We start from the raw sequence: 23365 nt of genomic DNA on the forward strand, positions 1-23365 counted from the left end.
GTGTGGCTTGGCATTGTCTTGCTGAAATAAGCAGGGGCGACAAATGATAACGTTGCTTGGATGGCAACATATGTTGCTCCAAAACCTGTATGTACCTTTCATCATTAATGTTGCCTTCACATATGTGTAAGTTACCTAATACACCTCCATACCATCACAGATGCTGGCTTTTGAACTTTGCGTCTATAACAATCCGGATGGTTCTTTTCCTCTTTGGTCCGGAGGACACGACGTCCACAGTTTCCAAAAACAATTTGAAATGTGGACTCATCAGACCACAGACCACTTTTCCACTTTGCATCAGTCCATCTGAGATGAGCTCGGGCCCAGCAAAGCAAACGGCGTTTCTGGGTGTTGTTGATAAATGGCTTTTGCTTTGCATAGTCGAGTTTTAACTTGCACTTACAGATGTAGCGACTAACTGTAGTTACTTAGTGGTTTTCTGAAGTGTTCCTGAGCCCACGTGGTGATATCCTTTACACACTGATGTCGCTTTTTGATGCAGTACTGCCTGAGGGATCAAAGGTCCGTAATATCATCGCTTACGTGCAGTGATTTCTCCAGATTCTCTGAACCTTTTGATGATATTATGGACCGTAGCTAGTGAAATCCCTAAATTCCTTGCAATAGCTTGTTGAGAAATGTTGTTCTTAAACTGTTCGACAATTTTTTTCGCGCATTTGTTCACAAAGTGCTGACCCTCGCCCCATTCTTGTTTATGAATGACTGAGCATTTCACGGAAGCTGCTTTTATACCCAATCATGACACCGGCCTGTTCCCAATTAGCCTGTTCACCTGTGGGATGTTGCAAATAAGTGTTTTAAGAGCGTTCCTCAACTTTCTCAGTCTTTTTTTGCCACTTGTGCCAGCTTTTTTGAAACATGTTGCAGGCATCAAATTCCAAATGAGCTAATATTTGCAAAAAATATCTGTCTTTGCAGTCTATTCAATTGAATATAGATTGAAAAGGATTTGCAAATGATTGCAATTTGTTTTTATTTATGATTTACACAACGTGCCAACTTCACTGGTTTTGGGTTTTGTACTTCTGCATGCACTTTAAAAAGGTTTGTTGTTAGTGGTACACTCACATGTTGTCACGTCATCAGCACTATCAATGTTGATTGAGCAGTTTGAGCCTACCGGTCTTACAACTTGGCTGTGTTGTGTGATATCCTCCTGTGAAACAGTGACCTCTGCCATGGGCAAAAATAGCCCTTTATGCAAAAGACTGCAGAGGTTCTCAGGAGGTTACACAATACTTGTTGATAAACGGTCAAAGAGAGCTTTTCCTTTCCACTTTGCCAGGTATTAGTCAGACCCCATCGAATCCAGGCCGGTGGGAATCCTCCGCCGGTTTCAAGCGAGGATAAATTGGATGGTTGTGTCAAGAAGAGCGCCTGCCGTAAAAAGTGGGCCGTAGAATTCGCGCGAGTGTGAAAATTGACCAGCGGTGTGGACCCCCTGATGGGAGCAGCCAAAAGGGAAGACCCCATGTGTTTCCATGGAGATAAGCACAGCGTGTTTCTTATATTCTGAGGACTTCCGCTCATGTAGTGCTGCTCAACTCAAGCACCCTCCATGGTCTTAAAGGAGGTCACCTCTAAGATCTGTGTAGGAAAGATAAGAGACTAAGTGATTAATAATATTGACCAAGACGTACTGTGTAGTCTTAGGCTAAGAGGCCTGGAAATCTCTCTGGTGCTGCAGTCGGTTCACAGGCAGGCCATTCTATTCTATTTCATTCTGTTTTATTTTGTTCATAGACGTGCGTGCGAAATGAGTCGCGGGGAAGCTTTGCTTCATCTGCGCCGACATCAAGTCACTTGGAGCTTGGAAGCGTTTTGTTTCTTTTCAAACAAACAGAAGGGGGAAAAAAGTTTGCTCCCTGACTGTGTTCGTAGCATGCCGTTCGCACAGCATGGGAGCGGAAAACCTCATTTGCACCAACCCCAAAACAAATCCGCGGGACTCGATGAAATTAGATTGATGTGCAGCAGAGCAAACTTCACTGTGCATTTGTTTAAAGAGAGTCACAGATCAAAGATGGTTTCTGTCAACCGGAGTTGGACTGACAGATGATCCAGCAAGAAACTTTGGTCATGAAATTCAAAGGAAACTCTGTTCAGTACTGCCTTACTTTGTACCCCTACAGTGCTGAACCCAGACCAGTCCTAGTAAGATCATTAGAGAAATAGAGCAAGGAGGCTGGCCTCACCAGATCACTGGAAAAACTGATGAAATCCCTCAAATTCCTTTTAAAAGATCCCTTTTGGAAGACATGCTCGCATACTAGGGTTGTACGGTATACCGGTATTGGTATAGTACCGCGATACTAATGAATCATATTCGGTACTATATCGTCTCTGAAAATGACCGGTCCACCCCCCCCCCCCCCCCCCCCCCCCGCCCCCAATGCCCCCATCGTTTTCACATCATGACATTGCTGGTTTACGAGCAGACGAGCATGTTCGGCAGCGCACAATCACGGAGTACTTACAAGCAGACACAGTGTGTAGACAGAAAAGGGAGAACGGACGCAGTTTGGCTTAAAAATTAACGATAAAGGTGAAGTTATAACACTGAAACGCCCTCAGGAAGAGGTGCTTTAAAACATGGCTAGCTAGCTAGCGGCTAAAGTCCAGCCCCAGTCTGTAGTGTTTTAGCTACTTCTAAATCACTAATCCTCGCCTCCATGACGACAAATAAAGTAAGTTTCTTACAAGTATCATCCCTGCAGGATGAGGAATAGCTAAACATGCTTCTGTCAATTCGTGGACTGTGAGGGTTTTGTTTTCCTGAGGTGCAAGTAAAACTGGATCGGACATGGCTTGGAGGTGAGTACATATTTATTCAAACACTAACAAACTATGAAAAAGGAAGCAAACAAAAGGTGCGCACAATGGCGGAGAACAAACTTGACTCATGAAACAAAAGACTAGCACAAAGGCAATAAACTATGAACATGAAACAAAAACACTTACTGTGGCATGGCATGAAGCATGAACTATAGTAAACAGGAATCTCATGGGTAGCAGAGGTATGATAATGTCACCAGGACGATCAACAGAAAAAGACAGGTTTAACTAGCAGTGACATGATTAGTGACAGGTGCGCGAGTGCAGAGCGTACGACAGGTGCGTTACATGAGGACAGGTGAAAACTAATGGGTAGTCATGGAAACAAAAACAATGGAGCGTAAACAGAAATAACTAAACTAAACAAAACATGATCCAAAAGACATGACAGCTTCACTACACACCATAGCTCACCGGTGTCACAATGTAAACAAACGCCATTGGTGGATCTACACCTAACATCCACTGTAATGATACCAAGTGCAGGAGCATATCTAGTCGATACTACTATGATTGCGTCGATAGTTTTTGGCATCACAACATCTTCTTTAGTTTTAAAAAAAATGTATGTTATGTTTATAAACTCAGGAAATATGTCCCTGGACACATGATGACTTTGAATATTTATCCAGGGACATATTTCCTGAGTCTAAAAACATATTGATAAAAAAATTTAAAAAACTAAATAAGATTTTGTGATGCTAAAAAATATTGATGTAATCATAGTAGTATCAACTAGATACGCTCCTGTACTTGGTATCATTACAATGGATGTTAGGTGTAGATCCACCAATGGTGTTTGTTTATATTGTAGCGTCCCACAAGAGTTGGTGCTGCAAGGAATTCTGGGAATTTCTTCTGTAGTGTTTATGTTGTGTCGCGGTGCAAATATTCTCCCAAAATGTGTTTGTCGTTGCTGTTTAGTGTGGTTTCACTATATGGCACATGTTTATGACAGTGTTGGTGTTGTTCATACGGCCACCCTTAGTGTGACATGTATGGCTGTTGACAAAGTATGCCCTTCATTCGCTTGTGTGTCGTGTGTTTAAAGTCAAGATAACCATTTTGATGGTTAATGATCGGACATAGCGAAATGGAATTTGCCAATTAAGATCACTTTCAACTCCAGTGTGTAGTGAAGCATGAATAGTGATCACTCATCTTACAGGGATGGTGTCTGACCTAAATGTACCATATTTGTCGCCATGGAGACAAGGATTAGAGAATTTGAAGTGGTTACAACACTGCGGATGGATATTGGCCGCAAGTTACTCTTACTGAGGGCGTTTCAGTGTTATGACTTCACCTTTATCTTTAGTTACTATTGTACACTGCCGTACATGCTTGCCGCGAACATTCTCGTCTGCATGATTGTGCACTGCCACGAAGATGCTCGCTGCGAACGCGAACATGCTCGTCTGCATGACACGACGTGATGATGACGAGTGGGGGACCGGTACTTTTTAGAGGCGGTATAGTACCGATTATGAGTCATTAGTATCGCGATACTATACTAATACTGGTATACCGTACAACTAGGGCTGGGGGATATGGCCTTTTTTTAATATCTCGATATTTTTGGGCCACGTCACGATACACGATATATATCTTGATATTTTGCCTTAAACTTGAATGAACACTTGATGCATATAATCACAGCAGTATGATGATTCTATGTGTCCACATTAAAACATTCTTGTTCATACTTCATTAATATATGCTTATTTTAAACTTTCATGCAGAGAGGGAAATCACAACTAAGTCAATTGACCAAAACTGTATTTATTAAACAGTTATTATCTTTCTGTCTTGCCTCTTGTTCATACTTCATTAATATATGCTTATTTTAAACTTTCATGCAGAGAGGGAAATCACAACTAAGTCAATTGACCAAAACTGTATTTATTAAACAGTTATTATCTTTCTGTCTTGCCTCTTGGTGAGGGCGGTCACATTTTTCTCCGCTCCCTCCTTCCCTGCTTGCTTTCTTCGTTTTGTCTTGTCTGAACTTTTTTAAAGCCTCTTTCTTTGCGCTGTCCTCAAATCTAAACATCAAACATGGATATGATCAGCTGGACTCTCGACGCAATTGACAAAGTCATTTTCGACAAGGAAAAGAGGTTCGGGGGGGAGCCTGGCTGCCCTGATGGAACCATTGCTGCAGGGGGACGTGAGAGACTCCTGGGAGAAATGGAGAATCATGTGCCTCTCAGTCCTTTCCATCGAGGACGTGGAGGACATCTACCTATTTGGAACCGTGATTGCGGGGCACCTGCTGATTGGACTGGGCATTGCTCTGGTGTATCGTCAAATTCGGAAGACGATGGTAGCCACTCAAGGAGCCCAACGGCTGTTCATTGCAATGGAAGGATTGGGACGGGCTGTGGGAACACAGACTGTGGCAATTTCTGATATGAATCGCAAAATGGATCTCATCATGGAGAAGCTTGCTGAGAAGGAGAATTAAATTGAATTTGAGAGAACCAGCACGGACATAGAGCAGGCAAGTTATTGTTTTGACTGCTCGAAGAAAACAACATCCTAATCTATGATTTGACTCCCTCGAATGGCTTTGACGCAGGAACAGGCTGTTCTGAAAAACTCCCCCGAGGACTCCTCAACGATGGACGCTTTTGACCTTCCTTTTTTTCAATAACACCTGGTGTCAAACTTTGAGATCGGCCCCAATCCACAAAAACATTTCAACATCTCACCCAAGTTAATTGGGCATACATGCACATACAGTACATCACCACTGCTTAATTCCTCTTCGGGGTTATGGACGGCTGAGTAGCGCTTTATAGCAGCAGGCCGGCCTCCAGGGCCCAAATCCCCCCCCCTCTGTTGCGAGTTGTTGTGATTATATGTATCATGTATATGTGTGCTATGCTATGTGAGGTTTTTTCCTTGGACTCAGTCTGGACCCCTCCCGAGGGTCTATCCTTAGACTAATATTTTTTTTACTCTTCCCCCCCTTTCCCAATATCACCTTTTTCCCACCTTTTTTAAGGAGCGCTGTAAGTGGCTGATCCGTTGGCGGTCCCGTCTTGTCCCCCTGTAACGTATGTCTGCTCTTAGTGGGACTGTGCCGAAAATGAAATTTCAGTTCTTATATGTCTTGTACATGTTAAAGAATGGACAATAATAAAGCATCTTGAATCTTGAATCTTGAGAGGGAAATCACAACTAAGTCAATTGACCAAAACTGTATTTATTAAACAGTTATTAAGCAGTGGCACAAACATTCATGTCATTTCCGAAACAGAAAGTGCAAGATTGTCAGAGATATTTTAAAACAAGCTATTAGTGCACTTTTGTGCATGATGTCACTAAGATGACATATCAAAACAACACTTAATTAAAGTGCACTTTTTGTACAGAACGCCACTACAATAGTTTTAAACAAATAAAGGGCACTTTTATGCATGATGTCACACAAAAATGAGCTGCATAATAGGAAATCAAATCGCTATGTGGTAGGTTCCTGCGGACGTTTTTATTTTTTTCATACGGTGTTGATCTGGAAATAGTTGCTTCGGCATTTTGTTGGTGTGGCACCGAACGGAGATGTTGACATGCGGAGTTTCAAGCACTTCTCATTCTCTAGCGGGTGACTTTTCAAATCATGCTACTTTAGCAGTGCTGCTACTTTTTGTAGCAACACTTTTGCCGCATACTTGTTCAACATCTTCCCGCTTGAAGCCGAATCACCGCCAGACGATGGACCCCGTGACGTTGCACACGTGACGTATGTAAGAAGGTGCGCTTGTTTTAAGTCTCTGTGAGAAGGAGAGACAAGAAAGAGTGGGGAACGCATGCAGTGTAATGCCCGCAGCTAAAAGTAACTGCGTGAGAACGTAAGAAACCCCGTTTCCATATGAGTTGGGAAATTGTGTTAGATGTAAATATAAACGGAATACAATGATTTGCAAATCATTTTCAACCCATATTCAATTGAATATGCTACAAAGACAACATATTTGATGTTCAAACTGATAAAAAATTTTTTTGTTGCAAATAATCATTAACTTTAGAATTTGATGACAGCAACACGTGACAAAGAAGTTGGGAAAGGTGGCAATAAATACTGATAAAGTTGAGGAATGCTCATCAAACACTTATTTGGAACATCCCACAGGTGAACAGGCAATTTGGGAACAGGTGGGTGCCATGATTGGGTATAAAAGTAGATTCCATGAAATGCTCAGTCATTCACAAACAAGGATGGGGCGAGGGTCACCACTTTGTCAACAAATGCATGAGCAAATTGTTGAACAGTTTAAGAAAAACCTTTCTCAACCAGCTATTGCAAGGAATTTAGGGATTTCACCATCTACGGTCCGTAATATCATCAAAGGGTTCAGAGAATCTGGAGAAATCACTGCACGTAAGCAGCTATGCCCGTGACCTTCGATTCCTCAGGCTGTACTGCATCAACAAGCGACATCAGTGTGTAAAGGATATCACCACATGGGCTCAGGAACACTTCAGAAACCCACTGTCAGTAACTACAGTTGGTCGCTACGTCTGTAAGTGCAAGTTAAAACTCTCCTATGCAAGGCGAAAACCATTTATCAACAACACCAAGAAACGCCGTCGGCTTTGCTGGGCCTGAGCTCATCTAAGATGGACTGATACAAAGTGGAAAAGTGTTCTGTGGTCTGACGAGTCCACATTTCAAATTGTTTTTGGAAACTGTGGACGTTGTGTCCTCCGGACCAAAGAGAAAAATAACCATCCAGATTGTTATAGGCGCAAAGTTGAAAAGCCAGCATCTGTGATGGTATGGGGGTGTATTAGTGCTCAAGACATGGGTAACTTACACATCTGTGAAGGCGCCATTAATGCTGAAAGGTACATACAGGTTTTGGAGCAACATATGTTGCCATCCAAGCAACATTAACATGGACGCCCCTGCTTATTTCAGCAAGACAATGCCAAGCCACGTGCTACATCAGCGTGGCTTCATAGTAAAAGAGTGCGGGTACTAGACTGGCCTGCCTATAGTCCAGACCTGTCTCCCATTGAAAATGTGTGGCGCATTAAGAAGCCTAAAATACCACAACGGAGACCCCCGGACTGTTGAACAACTTAAGCTGTACATCAAGCAAGAATGGGAAAGAATTCCACCTTAAAAATGTGTCTCCTCAGTTCCCAAACGTTTACTGAGTGTTGTTAAAAGGAAAGGCCATGTAACAGAGTGGTGAACATGCTCTTTCCCAACTACTTTGGCACGTGTTGCAGCCATGAAATTCTAAGTTAATTACTATTTGCAAAAAAAAAAAAAAGTTTATGAGTTTGAACGCCAAATATCTTGTCTTTGTAGTGCATTCAATTGAATATGGCTTGAAAAGGATTTGCAAATAATTGTATTCCGTTTATATTTACATCTAACACAATTTCCCAACTCATATGGAAACGAGGTTTGTGTACTCGAATATCACGATATAGTCATTTTCTATATCGCACAGACACAAACCCGCGATATATCGAGTATATCGATATATCGCCCAGCCCTAGGTACAACCCTACTAGGAAGTCATTAATATCCGAGTTCCTAGTCAGAAATCGTTCGCTTGTTGTACATAGCTAGAATGTGTCATCAACATGCATTATCACGATAAAACACGAGTAATAAAAGCTCTATCAACTATTTTCTATCATTTACATCGCACTACCCTAGGTTCCACCATGTCGCGTATTTGTCAGACAAATAATATCGCAGGCTGCACAGATTTTAGAGTAGACGGACTCCAACTACTCCTACTGCTATTTGACGTTTGCGTATTGATACTGTACAGAGCGATACTTGGTCACATTTGTTGAAATTAATAAAAGTTAACGACATTGCAGTTTACCTCCAAAGAGACTTGAATTGACACCAACTGTGGTTCCTGGTAGTACTGAACATGACGTCAACATTGTTATTATTATAAATGAGTGGGCTGAACACTGTCTTGAAAAGGTAATTAAAAGGAGCCACACCTGCTCAGTTATTATCAATCACCATCAACACGTCGGCTCCAAGCGACTATTATTATCGTTATTATTATGATTGAGGCGGAGGCTGTTTGCACACAACCTTGCACGATTCTGTTCAGTTGGACAAAATGGGCATGCAACTTGAACGTTTTCCTTGTTGACTGCAGACAAATATGCAGAATATTCCAAGGACGCAGCTGTGAGCGTGTATGCAGGCAGGCACATTTTGGCTCTTTTTTTTTTTTTTTTTTCAATGATTTAATCGACGTTGAGGGACATCAGAGAGGCTATAGCTACCTTTTGTGCTTCTGGGTACATTTCCAAGGCTTTTCTTTGAACGTCCGCACAGAGTCGTGAGAAATGCAATTCAAACAAGACCCCTTCTTTCAACTCTTTCAGCATGCAGAGTCGGTGGCTTTGACTGCGTGGAAAAAAAAAAAAAATCCATCAATATTTTTCATCGTGGAAGCAATTATGATGCGAGGAGATGTGGCGTGTTTGCTTGAAGCCTCACACATCTCACAGCTCATTGCAAATGAAAACACGATGGTTAGCCCACACATGAGATGATCTCTTGCCCTCATTGTGTTTTGTAGACACAGCTGACCACGCACGGGCATACTTCCCCATGCGCCGCCATATCTGGGAACATTGCAACACTCCGCCCCTCACTCGCTCTCTATGATGCCGAGAGGCTTGTCCACGCCTGTGTCTCTTCCAGGCTAGACTACTGCAACTCACTTCTTGTCGGGATCCCCAGCAAGAACATCCAGAAGCTGCAATACATCCAAAATAGTGCTGCTAGGATCCTGATGAGAGTGCTGAAATATGACCTCATCACACCGGTTCTCAAATCCCTCCACTGGCTTCCTGTTCCACTCAGGATTGAATACAAAGTCTCCCTACTAACTCACCAGTGCCTCCATGGAAATGCCCCCCTCTACCTCAAAGAACTGCTCACCCCCAAATCCTCCACAGGACACCTCCGCTCCGGACAGGCTAACCTCCCCCAACCTCCGAGGACAAAGCTACGATTTATGGGAGACCGCTCCCAGTCTGTGGAACGCTCTCCCTGACCACCTGAGGGCACCACAGACTGTGGATACTTTTAAAAAAGGCTTAAAAACCCTTCTTTTTTAGATATACGTGTGCTAGTTCTAGCTATTAGGCTGTTCGAGTTTTTATTTTATTTTACTATTTATTTTACCCGTTGGGGGCAGCTATTTGTGGTTCTAGCGTTGTTTTTTCAATGTAAAGTGCTTTTATAAATAAAATCTGTTATTATTATTTTGTCAACCGTTGCACAGATTATTGGTGCAGCTCTTTTTGTGGGACCCCGTCTGCGGCTGGCACGACAATCTATGGCGTTGGAGAGAAACGGGTTATTGGACTCTGAACCCCTCTGCGGATATTAGCATGATTAATCAGACAGCGGACCTCCCCCCCTCCTCTCCAGCTTCCGAACTCTCTCCTCCTGCCAGATGGTATCAATGGGAAGCTGATAGCCCGGTCAAATCAAAGGTAGTCCTTCTCAGGCTGGGAAATCAACACGGAGTAGCAGTTACACCTCCTGCTGCTTGCGTGACATATTTATAGTCTTAGTTGGCTTCACAGAGGATCAACCCTGAAAGGAGTGCCAATGAGAAATACTTGAACATGTACTTCATTGTTGTTGTGTTCTTGTGGCTAATGAACAATCACAAGAACATAATGCTTTCGGTATGGTGGGGTATGCAAATATGTTTGAGAAAAAAACACATCATTGGCAAAGGTAATCACATACTAGCTGAGGCATTGTCCAAGCCTCCGTTCCCATAGGGGGCGTTATACATTTCACATTTGAATCGATACCGGTACAATATTTCCATACCTCTGTGTGTTTATATGTTAGCATATTTGTTTTAAATTAAAAATATATTACAGTGAGCTGATAGTGATAACAAAATGTTTCCATTTACAGTCATACGCCGTTAAAAACAATAACCGTAGATTTTACAGTCAAAAACTGGCAGCTCAGTCAACAGAATTGTAATGCTAAAAAACAGTAGTAGTTTTTTTCAATTTACAGTAATATGTCATTTTTATTAATTTGATGGGTAGTTTGCTGTAAAGTTAAGTATTTTTATTTAGACAAAAACATGTTTGGAAAGTATGATAATATACAAACCCCGTTTCCATATGCGTTGGGAAATTGTGTTAGATGTAAATATAAACGGTATACAATGATTTGCAAATCCTTTTCAACCCATATTCAATTGAATGCACTACAAAGACAAGATATTTGATGTTCAAACTCATAAACGTTATTTTTTTTTTGCAAATAATAATTAACTTAGAATTTCATGGCTGCAACACGTGCCAAAGTAGTTGGGAAAGGGCATGTTCACCACTGTGTTACATCACCTTTTCTTTTAACAACACTCAATAAACAATTGGGAACTGAGGAAACTAATTGTTGAAGCTTTGAAAGTGGAATTCTTTCCCATTCTTGTTTTATGTAGAGCTTCAGTCGTTCAACAGTCCGGGGTCTCCGCTGTCGTATTTTACGCTTCATAATGCGCCACACATTTTTGATGGGAGACAGGTCTGGACTGCAGGCAGGCCAGGACAGTACCCGCCCTTTTGTTTTTTTTTTACGAAGCCACTTTGTTGTAACACGTGCTGAATGTGGCTTGGCATTGTCTTGCTGAAATAAGCAGGGGCGTCCATGAAAAAGACAGCGCTTTGATGGCAGCATATGTTGTTCCAAAACCTGTATGTACCTTTCAGCATTAATGGTGCCTTCACAGATGTGTAAGTTACCCATGCCTTGGGCACTAATGCACCCCCATACCATCACAGATGCTGGCTTTTCAACTTTGCGTCGATAACAGTCTGGATGGTTCGCTTCCCCTTTGTTCCGGATGACATAATGTCAAATATTTCCAAAAACAATTTGAAATGTGGACTCGTCAGACCACAGAACACTTTTCCACTTTGCATGAGTCCATCTTAGATGATCTTGGGCCCAGAGAAGCCGGCGGAGTTTCTGGATGTTGTTGATAAATGGCTTTCGCTTTGCATACTAGAGTTTTAACTTGCACTTACAGATGTAGCGACGAACTGTATTTAGTGACAGTGGTTTTCTGAAGTGTTCCTGAGCCCATGTGGTGATATCCTTTAGAGATTGATGTTGTTTTTTGATACAGTGCCGTCTGAGGGATCGAAGTTCACGGTCATTCAATGTTGGTTTCCGGCCATGCCGCTTACGTGGAGTGATTTCTCCAGATTATGGACCGTAGATGTTGAAATCACTAAATTTCTTGCAATAGCACTTTGAGAAACATTGTTCTTAAACTGTTTGACTATTTGCTCACGCAGTTGTGGACAAAGGGGTGTACCTCGCCCCATCCTTTCTTGTGAAAGACTGAGCATTTTTTGGGAAGCTGTTTTTATACCCAATCATGGCACCCACCTGTTCCCAATTAGCCTGCACACCTGTGGGATGTTCCAAATAAGTGTTTGATGAGCATTCCTCAACTTTATCAGTATTTATTGCCACCATTTCCAACTTCTTTGTCACGTGTTGCTGGCATCAAATTCTAAAGTTAATGATTATTTGCAAAAATAAAAAAAGTTTATCAGTTTGAACATCAAATATGTTGTCTTTGTAGCATATTCAACTGAATATGGGTTGAAAATGATTTGCAAATCATTGTATTTCGTTTATATTTACATCTAACACAATTTCCCAACTCATATGGAAACGGGGTTTGTCCTGTAATGTTTGGTGCAATGTTGGATAGTATTGTGGTTTTAGAGTGTCCGCCCTGAGATCGATAGGTCGTGAGTTCAAACCCCAGCCGAGTCATACCAAAGACTATAAAAATGGGACCCATTACCTCCTGTCAGGCTTGGTCAAAAGATAGCACTCAGATGCAGAGTAGGGATTAATTCGGCAGGCTTTTATTTTAAAAGCTTACTTTCACCTTCAGAATCAGGGCAATTCAATATAGGCTATAACCATACTTGCCAACCTTGAGACCTCCGAATTCGGGAGATGGGGGGAGTTGCGGGGGCGGGGTTGGGTGGCGGGGTTGAGGGGGCATTGTTGAGGTGCAGACAGGATACCCCTTCTCCTTCGAGCTTTTCTGGATGAAATAAAATAATTTTTTACAATAATTTTGGAACTTGCAAGCGTATTTCTTCTTTTTACTCGTCGTCGCCATGTCTCTTCTTCGTTCTTCTGCTTCGTCTCCTTGTTGTGTGTGCAGTTGTGCACTGAGTTCCAAAAACCGTAGATGTTATTGTAGCGACGCGGAAGAGTTAGTGCTGCAAGGGATTCTGGGTATTTGTTCTGTTGTGTTTATGTTGTGTTACGGTGCGGATGTTTTTCCGAAATGTGTTTGTCATTCTTGTTTGGTGTGGGTTGACAGTGTGGCACATATTTGTAACAGTGTTAAAGTTGTTTATACGGCCACCGTCAGTGTGACATGTATGTCTGTTGAACAAATATGCCTTGCGTTATCATTATACCAGTTAAAAGATCGCACTACGTCACCGCATTTTTTAACCTCATTGACTAAAGATCATTGTTGAACCCGTCCAATGCTATAATATAATGTATCTGGGCCGATACGCTGTCAATATGGAGGAAAACCGGACGCCTGGATGGCATGCGGCTGTTAAGGGGTGAAGGTTTCAGGTGAGAGAGGATGTTAAAGGCAGTGTCCTTAAGGCACGCCCCCAATATTGTTGTCCTGGTGGAAATCGGGAGAAATTCGGGAGAATGGTTGCCCCAAGTGATTTTCGGGAGGGGCACTGAAATTCGGGAGTCCCCCGGGGAAATCGGGAGGGTTGGCAAGTATGGCTATAACTAAACTAGTCGGCAAAAAAGGTTTGCCAAAAAGGAACAACCAAAAATCACTCCGAAAGAAGGAAAGCACAAAAACAATAACAAACTATACTTGGCGCCGTATATATTCTATGAAATTTATTATAAACAAAAAACACTCCAACAGGCGGGAAAAACAATGGCTATGAAACTACCACACTGTCTCTAATCTAAAAAAGGTTAACAAAAAATGTCACTCAAAAAATTGAGGAAAAGGAAGAACTGTAAGAAAAACTGAAAACTCACCACTTCGACTGTAAAACTAAATAACACAAAATCACTCTGCTGAGGAGGAGAAAAAGAAAACTCAAAATATCAACGAAGGAATTCATGATCAAGGTATTCAAACACGAGACGAGGCAAGGCATGGACAGGAATCTAGAGAGGCACAAATAAACGAGACAATATGGCACTTAAAACTAGTGTATGCTACTACGTCATAATTTAAAAAAAAATACAGGAACACCATCAGCTAGCATATGTTGCCGTTAGTGTTTAAAGAAAAAAAAAGATCTACAAAATAAATGTATTTTTTACTAATTAGAGTTGATATTGGCATGGGGATCAAGGGTGCCTCGTATACATGTACATACCCGTAGCACAAACATACAAAAGAGTCTGTATGTATGTACGCATATTCCAAAGTTAGTGACCTCGAGGTCAGTGTTTTTCAGCCACACTAGTGTGCTGTGAGATACAGTCTGATGTGCTGTGGGAGATTATCTCATTTCACCTATTTGGGTTAAAAATATTTTTTGCAAACCAGTAATTATAGTCTGAAGATTATGTGTTGTTGTTGAGTGTCGGTGCTGCCTAGGGCTCGGTAGAGTAACCGTGTACTACTCTTCCATATCAGTAGGTGGCATCCGATAGCTAATTGCTTTGTAGATGTCGGAAACAGTGGGAGGCAGTGTGCAGGTAAAAAGGTGTCTAATGCTTAAACCAAAAATAAACAAAAGGTGAGTGCCCCTAAGAAAAGGCATTGAAGCTTAGGGAATGCACTTAAAACAGAGCTAACCTGAACCGTGCCATTAGGGTTGCAAAGCGTGCTCACAGTCAGAAAGTGCAGGACTTCTTCGAGAACCCCACAAACACTAGACGAATGTGGCAGGGCATACATGTCATCACGGACTATAAAGCTGCCCCCCGTCCCTGTGACAACAGCCTCAGCTTCCTTAATGACCTAAACAACCACTTTGCAAGGTTTGAGGCACTAAACACCACTCCGGCGAGGAAGTCCATCCCTCGCCCTGATGAGCAGCCGCTCAACCTAGACACTGAGGAGAGTGAACGCCCGGAAAGCAGCAGGACCTGATGACATTCCGGGCAGATGTGCAGACCAGCTAGCTGGGGTTCTCACAGACCTCTTCAACACCTCACTGACCCTGGCTGTGGTACCATCATGTTTTAAGATGGCCACAATCATCCCAGTGCCTAAAAAACCCACAATCTCCTCCCTCAATGATTATCGCCCCATGGCACTCACCCCCATCATAATGAAGTGCTTCGAGAGGCTGGTAAAGGAATATATTGTCTCCAGACTTCCCCCCACATTCGACCCATACCAGTTTGCTTATCGCCCTAACCGCTCCACGGAGGACGCCATCTCCTCTTCACTCCACCTGAGCTTAGAACATCTGGAAGGAAATGACACACACGTGCAGATGTTGTTTCTGGACTTCAGCGCGGCATTCAACACCATCATCCCGTAGCACTTGGTGAGCAAACCTTGGATTCAGTACCCTCCTATGCAACTGGCTGCTTGACTTCCTCACAGACAGACCCCAGTCTGTGAGAGTGGGCAACAACACCTCCAGTGCCATCTCCCTGAGCACCGGCTCCCCCCAGGGCTGCGTCCTGAGTCCACTGCTGTTCACGTTGACGACCCTGCGCCAGGTCCACTACTAACCACATTGTGAAGTATGCAGACAACACAACAGTAGTGGGCCTCATCCGTGACAACAACGACATGGACTACAGGGAGGAGGTGAAACATCTGGTTGACTGGTGCAGAACCAACAACCTGGTCCTGAACGTCGACAAGACCAAGGAGATCATCGTTGACTTCAGGAAGCACCAGTCCAGCCACGCTCCACTCTTCATCAACGGCACAGCGGTGGAGATGGTAAGCAACACCAAGTTCCTGGGGGTGCAGATTACTGACAATATGACCTGGTCCCTACACATCGGAGCTCTTGTAAAAAGAGCTCAGCAGCGCATGCACTTTTTGCGTCGGATGAAAAGAGCACAGCTCCCTCCTCTCATTCTCACCACATTCTACAGAGGCACTATAGAGAGCCTACTGACCAACAGCATCTCTGTCTGGACTGGAGCCTGCAGTGCCTCAGACTGGAAGTCTCTGCATAAAGTGGTGAGGACGGCGGAAAAGATCATCAGGACTCCTCTTCCTCCTATCCAGGAGATCGCAAAAAGCCGCCGCCTGACCAGGGCTCAGAAGATCTGTAGAGACTCCTTCCACCCCCACCAAGGACTGTTTTCACTGCTGGACTCTAGAAAGAGGTCCCGCAGCCTCCGTAGCAGAACCTCAAGGTTCTGTAACAGCTTCTTCCCTCAGGCCATAAGACTCTTAAACACCTCAATCCCCCCCCCCAAATTGATTAACTCGCTGGAATATAAAGACAATATAACATACATCCATAAATGTGGATGCATATAAAAAAGTGCAATATATTTATCTGTACAGTAATCTATTTATATCAGCACCTTATTGCTCTTTTATCCTGCACTACCATGAGCGAATGCAACGAAATGTCGTTCTTATCTGTACTGCAAAGTTCAAATTTGAATGACAAAACCAAACTGGCTACAAAGTAAAGAAAAACAGAATGCTGGACGACAGCAAAGATGGCGTACATCCGAACATGACATGACTATCAACAATGTCCACACGAAGAAGGATAAAAACAATTGAAATAGTCTTGATTGCTAAAACAAAGTAAATGCGAGAAATACCGCTCTAAGGAAGACATGAAACTGCTTCAGGAAAATACTGAAAAAAGAGAAAAAGCCACCAAAATAAGAGCGCAAGACAAGAACTAAAACACTACAGGAAAACAGCAAAAAACTCAAAATAAGTCACGGTGTGATGTGACAGGTCGTGACAGTACACCTACTTTGAGACAAGAGCTATAGTGAGGCATGCTTAGTTATGGTTTAAAGTCATATCCAACAATTGCGACGACAACTTTTTACTGTCAACTGAGTTTCGTTTTTTAATGATTTCGCTGGGGTTGTGCCTCCGAATTTTTTCCACGCAAAAAAATGTGCCTTGGCTCAAAAAAGTAGAAAAACACTGCCCTAGGTAGCCACGTAACAATGGCAATCATTTTAATCACAACTTTAAAGTTGCCGTACAGTATTTGACACATGTCACATTTTAGCACCCTTGTTTTATTGTAAAAGGAAGTTCTTCAGAGTAGTCAGCGTACAGCTTGTATAGTAGTGTCAGAATAGCTTGCAACACAAGTGAGTGGCAAGGTAATTGCCAGTGGTGGTCACGTCATGGTCTGGGACCTGCACGACTGCTGCTGGCACTGGGGAGCTGCGGTGCAATGAAGGAAAAGATCAATTCCAACATGTGTCGTGTGAAGTGCAGCATGACTCCCACCCGAGGGAGACGGCGACAATTTGCAACAGAAAGTCTCTGCGAACCAACTGAAGCCATCAAGCCCTTTGGCCAGGGAGGCAAGGAGACGTTCGTTGAGTTTGAGTTTATTTCAAACATACATACAATTACAACATGATATATCACCATTTCCAGTTCCTCCTTTCAACATGTTCGAAAAGAAGCAGTAAGAAGCAGAGCTTATTTAATCCTACCCCTTTTACTTAGGGATGTCCGATAATGGCTTTTTGCCGATACCCGATATTCCGATATTGTCCAACTCTTTAATTACCGATACCGATATCAACCGATACCGATATCAACCGATATATACAGTCGTGGAATTAACACATTATTATGCCTAGTTTGGACAACCAGGTATGGTGAAGATAAGGTACTTTTAAAACAAATTAATAAAATAAAATAAATAAATTAAAAAAAAATTCTTGAAAAAAAATTAAAGTAAAACAGTATAAAAACAGTTACATAGAAACTAGTAATTAATGAAAATGTGTAAAATTAGCTGTTAAAGGTTAGTACTATTAGTGGACCAGCAGCACGCACAATCATGTGTGCTTACGGACTGTATCCCTTGCAGACTGTATTGTTATATATTGATTTATAATGTAGGAACCAGAATATTAATAACAGAAAGAAACAACCCTTTTGTGTGAATGAGTGTAAATGAGTGTGAATGGGGGAGGGAGGTTTTTTGGGTTGGTGCACTAATTGTAAGTGTATGTTGTGTTTTTTATGTTGATTTAATAAAAAAAAGAAAAGAAAACAAAAAAAAAACCGATACCGATAATAAAAAAAAAACCATACCAATAATTTCCGATATTACATTTTAACGAATTTATCGGCCGATAATATCGGCCTACCGATACTTTTACTAACACTTTTGTTCACTTCCTGTTATCAAGGTATTCACTATTTACTCCATAAGTAATAACATTAAAAAAATAAATAATAATTAGTGAAGTAAGTTGTGTTTCATACGGTGGGAAAAATAGGATTATCAATACATTCAGAATGTTTCTCATGGTTCTTTTTCTTTGTACTTTGTAAACACTTAAAGTTTGAATAGTTTCTTGAATTGGATCATATTAGTACATTGTGGGGTTGTACGATATACCGGTATTAGTATTACCGCGATACTAATGAATCATATTCGGTACTATACAGCCTGAAAAGTACTGGTCCCGGACCCGCCCGCGCCCGCGTTGAAGTCACTTCATGACATTGCTGGTTTACGAGCAGACGAGCATTTTCATCAGCGCACAATCACAGAGTACTTACGAGCAGACACAGTGTGTAGACAGAAAAGGGAGAACGGATACATTTTGGCTTAAAAACTAAAGATAAAGGTGAATTTATAACACTGAAACGCCCTCAGGAAGAGGTGCTTTAAGACATGGCTAGCTAGCTAGCGGCTAACGTCCATCCGCCGTCTGCAGTGTTTTATCTACTTCTAAATCACTAATCCTCGCCTCCATGGCGACAAATAAAGTAAGTTTCTTACAAGTATCATCCCTGCAGGACGAGGAATAGCTAAACAAGCTTCACTACACACCGTAGCTCACCGGCGTCAAAATGTAAACAAACGCTATTGGTGGATCTACACCTGACATCCACTGTAATGATACCAAGTACAGGCAAGTATCTAGTCGATACTACTATAATTAAGTCGATATTTTTTGGGCTCACAACATCTTCTTTAGTTTTTTTTTAAATGTATATGATGTTTATAAACTCAGGAAATATGTCCCTGGACACATGAGGACTTTGAATATGACCAATGTATGATCCTGTAACGATTTGGTATCGGATTGATACCCAAATTTGTGGTATCATCCAAAACTAATGTAAAGTATCAAACAACAGAAGAATAAGTGATTATTACATTTTAACAGAAGTGTCGATAGAACATGTTAAAAGAGAAAGTAAGCAGATATTAAGTAGATTAATAATTCATTTTCTACCACTTGTCCTTAATAATTTTGACAAAATAATAGAATGATAAATGACACAATATGTTACTGCATATGTCAGCAGACTTATTAGGAGCCTTTGTTTACTTACTACTAAAAGACAGGTTGTCTAGTATGTTCACTATTTTATTTAAGGACTTAACTGTTTAATGTACCCTAAGATTTATTGTTAAAATAAACCAATAATGCAATTTTTATGTGGTCCCCTTTATTAGAAAAGTACCGAAAAGTATCGAAATAATTTTAGTACCGGTACCAAAATATTGGTATCGTTACAACCTTAGTACATTGTTTGATTTCTTTACTTAATCCCTTCCATAATTTAATTCCACTTACTGATATGCTAAAGGTCTTAACTGTTGTGTTTTAAATTATATTTTTCTCTAAGGTTATATTTATTCTCTTTTGTTGAGAAGAATTGTTGTGTATTCTTGGGTAGCAGGTTATAGTTTGCTTTGTGCATGATTTTAGCTGTTTACAAATTCACTATATCATGGTATTTCAGTATTTTGGATTAAATAAATAACGAGTTTGAATGTGTGGGATCTGTCAGTGATTAGAAAGTCAATGAGAAATGGAAAAGGTTTTAGTGATGAATTTGTGGTGCGATCACCATTGACAGCTGACACGTTGTCAATGGCTGTAATTATCAAAGTGCTGCACCTCTCAAGATAAAGAGCCAGTCTGGCAGCATGTTTGTCTCTAATTGTGTCTATTTTTCTTTATTAACAAAGTAAGTCATAAGGTGCCAACAGCAACAACACTAAGCAGACTGAAAAAAGAATACTGTGCTATATGAATGCTGACTCAGCAACCTGCTACAAAAGTGCTAAACGCTGATATCGTACAAGAAATAGGGATTTTGTACAAGTAATATTGTGTAAAAATTGTAGTGATATTGTACACGTAATATTGTGTTAATAATGTAGTAGTAGTTATATTGTGCAGGTAATGTGTAAATAATGTAATAGTAGTGATATTTTACACGTAATATTGTATAAATAATGTAGTGATATTGTACAAGTTATATTGTGCAAGTAATGTAGTAGTAGTGATATTGTACAGTGATGTCTTATAAGTAAGGTAGTAGTAGTAATATTTTACAAATAATATTGTGCAAGTAATGCGGTAGTAGTGATATTGTACAGTGACGTTTTGTAAGTAATGTAGTAAAAGTGATTTTGTACGATTAACGTCTTGTAAGTAATGTTGTAGAAGTGATAGTGAACAAGCCATGTCTTGTAAATAATGTAGTAGTGATATTGTGCAAGTAGTGTGTTGTAAGTAATGTAGTAGTAGTGATATTGTACAAGTAACATTCTGTAATGAATGTTTTAGTAGTGATATATTACAAGTAACGTATTGTAAGTAATGTAGTAGTAGTGATATTGTACTAGTAATGTCTTGTAAGTAATGTTGTAGTAGTGATATTGTACAAGTAACGTCTTGTAAGTAATGTTGTAGTAGTGATATTGTACAAGTAACGTCTTGTAAGTAATGTTGTAGTAGTGATATTGTACAAGTAACGTCTTGTAAATAATGTAGTAGTAGTGATATTGTACTAGTAACATCTTGTAAGTAATGTAGGAGTAGTGATATTTCACAAGTAACCTCTTGTAATCAATGTAGTAGTAGTGATATTGTACAATTAATGTCTTATAAGTAATATAGTAGTAGTGATATTGTGCAAGTAACATCTTGTAAGTAATGTAGTAGTAGTGATATTGTACTAGTAACATCTTGTAAGTAATGTAGGAGTAGTGATATTTCACAAGTAACCTCTTGTAATCAATGTAGTAGTAGTGATATTGTACAAGTATTGTCTTGTAGGTAATGTAGTCACAACAGAAGCACACATATTGCTAGCACAAAGCTAGCCAGTAGCAACAACAACAACAACACAGCACTTTCTCATTATAATAATGATAATAATAATAATACATTTTATTTATAAGGCGCCTTTCTGGGCACTCAAGGACACCGTACAAAATCACAACAATAAAATCAAATTGGATAAAAAAAACAACAACAACAACAAAGAGAAAATAAAAGATGATTACAATGAATAAGCAGTCAGGAATAGGTGTGTTTTGAGTCTTGATTTGAAGAGGGATATTGAATCTAAGTTGCGAAGGTCTGGTGGTAAAGAGATCCAAAGATGTGGGGCAGAGCGGCTGAAAGCTCGGCATCCATGGTGGACAGTGTAAATAAAGGGACAGTGAGATGGATGGATGAAGAGGATCTTAGGGAACGTGAGGGCATGGCGACATGGATCAGGTCAGAGAGATATGATGGAGAGAGGTTATGGAAGGCTTTGAAAGTGAGGAGAATTATTTTAAAGTGGATGCGATGTTTGATGGGTAGCACCTGGAATTATGAGCATTAACATTATAACAAAAACAAGTAATTTTTTTGCACATTCTTTCTGTTCTCTATTGCTGCAATAATTATGACAATCTGTTATAGATTTTATTTTTAGATGTATTACTTAGTTTAATGTATACATACCATAATATATTTATATAAAATATTTAAAATACTACTCTGTTTTACTTGAATTCCACAAAATTCTATCAAAACAAAAGGGCCTTGTTTCTTTCATTTATCTATTTTACACACGTTTTCCCATTTTTCAAAGTAACGGTTAGTTCTTGTGCCGGTTAAAATGTAAAGTGTACCCATCCCTGCTCTCAGTGCTCACCTGCGCTTGGAATAAAAGGCGCCAACAGAGGTTTGCACTCCTCATTGTTGTCGTTAATGATGGCGTGGCGTGGAGGTACAGTATGACAAAAAATTGGCGGTTCAGCTGCAGCTCCTCTGCCCGCCTCCTGTGTGTGTGTGTGCATAATTACAGGCTTCTTTTATTTTGAAGCTCGCCTGCGTTCAAACCTCAGCCCAGTGCACTGCAACAACATGCAAGACCTCCGCGACGCTCCACTACACTTTGCATCGTGCGGCGCAGCTCTGCCACCACAACAATGGACACAATTCATCGAAAAACCATCACAAGTCAGCAATATTATCTGTGTAGAGGCCGAGCACCTCTCTACACAGCACCACATGGCATTAGATACAGTAGAGATAGGAATCTGGGATTATGGCACATTTTTTAATGCTGACCTAATCATGTTTGTCATGCTTTGTAAGCGTGGGATTACAGCCTGACTTCAGCCACTAAAGGGATTTCCATGAAAATGAAGGAAAAATGAAATTGAATGAAAACACATTGTGTAGAGCAGGGGTGTCAAAGGTATGACCAGGGGGCCGGGTCATGCCCGCGAACATGTTTTATCCGGCCTGCATACACTTTTGTTCACTTCCTGTTCTCAATTTATTCACAATTTACTCCATAAGTAATAACATAAAAACAAATAATGACTAGTGAAGCAATTTGTGTTTCATATGGTGAGAAAAATAAGATTATCAATACATTCAGAATGTTTATCATCTTCTTTGTACTTTGTGAACACTTAAAGTTTGAATAGTTTCTTAAAGGGGAACATTATCACAATTTCAGAAGGGTTAAAACCATTAAAAATCAGTTCCCCGTGGCTTATTTTATTTTTTGAAGTTTTTTTCAAAATTTTACCCATCACGCAATATCCCTAAAAAAAGCTTCAAAGTGCCTGATTTTAACCATCGTTATATACACCCGTCCATTTTCCTGTGACGTCACACAGTGATGCCAACACAAACAAACATGGCGCATAGAACAGCAAAGTATAGCGACATTAGCTCGGATTCAGACTCGGATTTCAGCGGCTTAAGCGATTCAACAGATTATGCATGTATTGAAACGGATGGTTGTAGTGTGGAGGCAGGTAGCGAAAACGAAATTGAAGAAGAAACTGAAGCTATTGAGCCATATCGGTTTGAACCGTATGCAAGCGAAACCGACGAAAACGACACGACAGCCAGCGACACGGGAGAAAGCGAGGACGAATTCGGCGATCCCCTTCTAACCAACGATTGGTATGTGTTTGTTTGGCATTAAAGGAAACTAACAACTATGAACTAGGTTTACAGCATATTAAA

The sequence above is a fragment of the Nerophis lumbriciformis genome, linkage group LG07 (assembly GCF_033978685.3).
Source record: "Nerophis lumbriciformis linkage group LG07, RoL_Nlum_v2.1, whole genome shotgun sequence".
Classification (NCBI taxonomy): Eukaryota; Metazoa; Chordata; class Actinopteri; order Syngnathiformes; family Syngnathidae; genus Nerophis; species Nerophis lumbriciformis.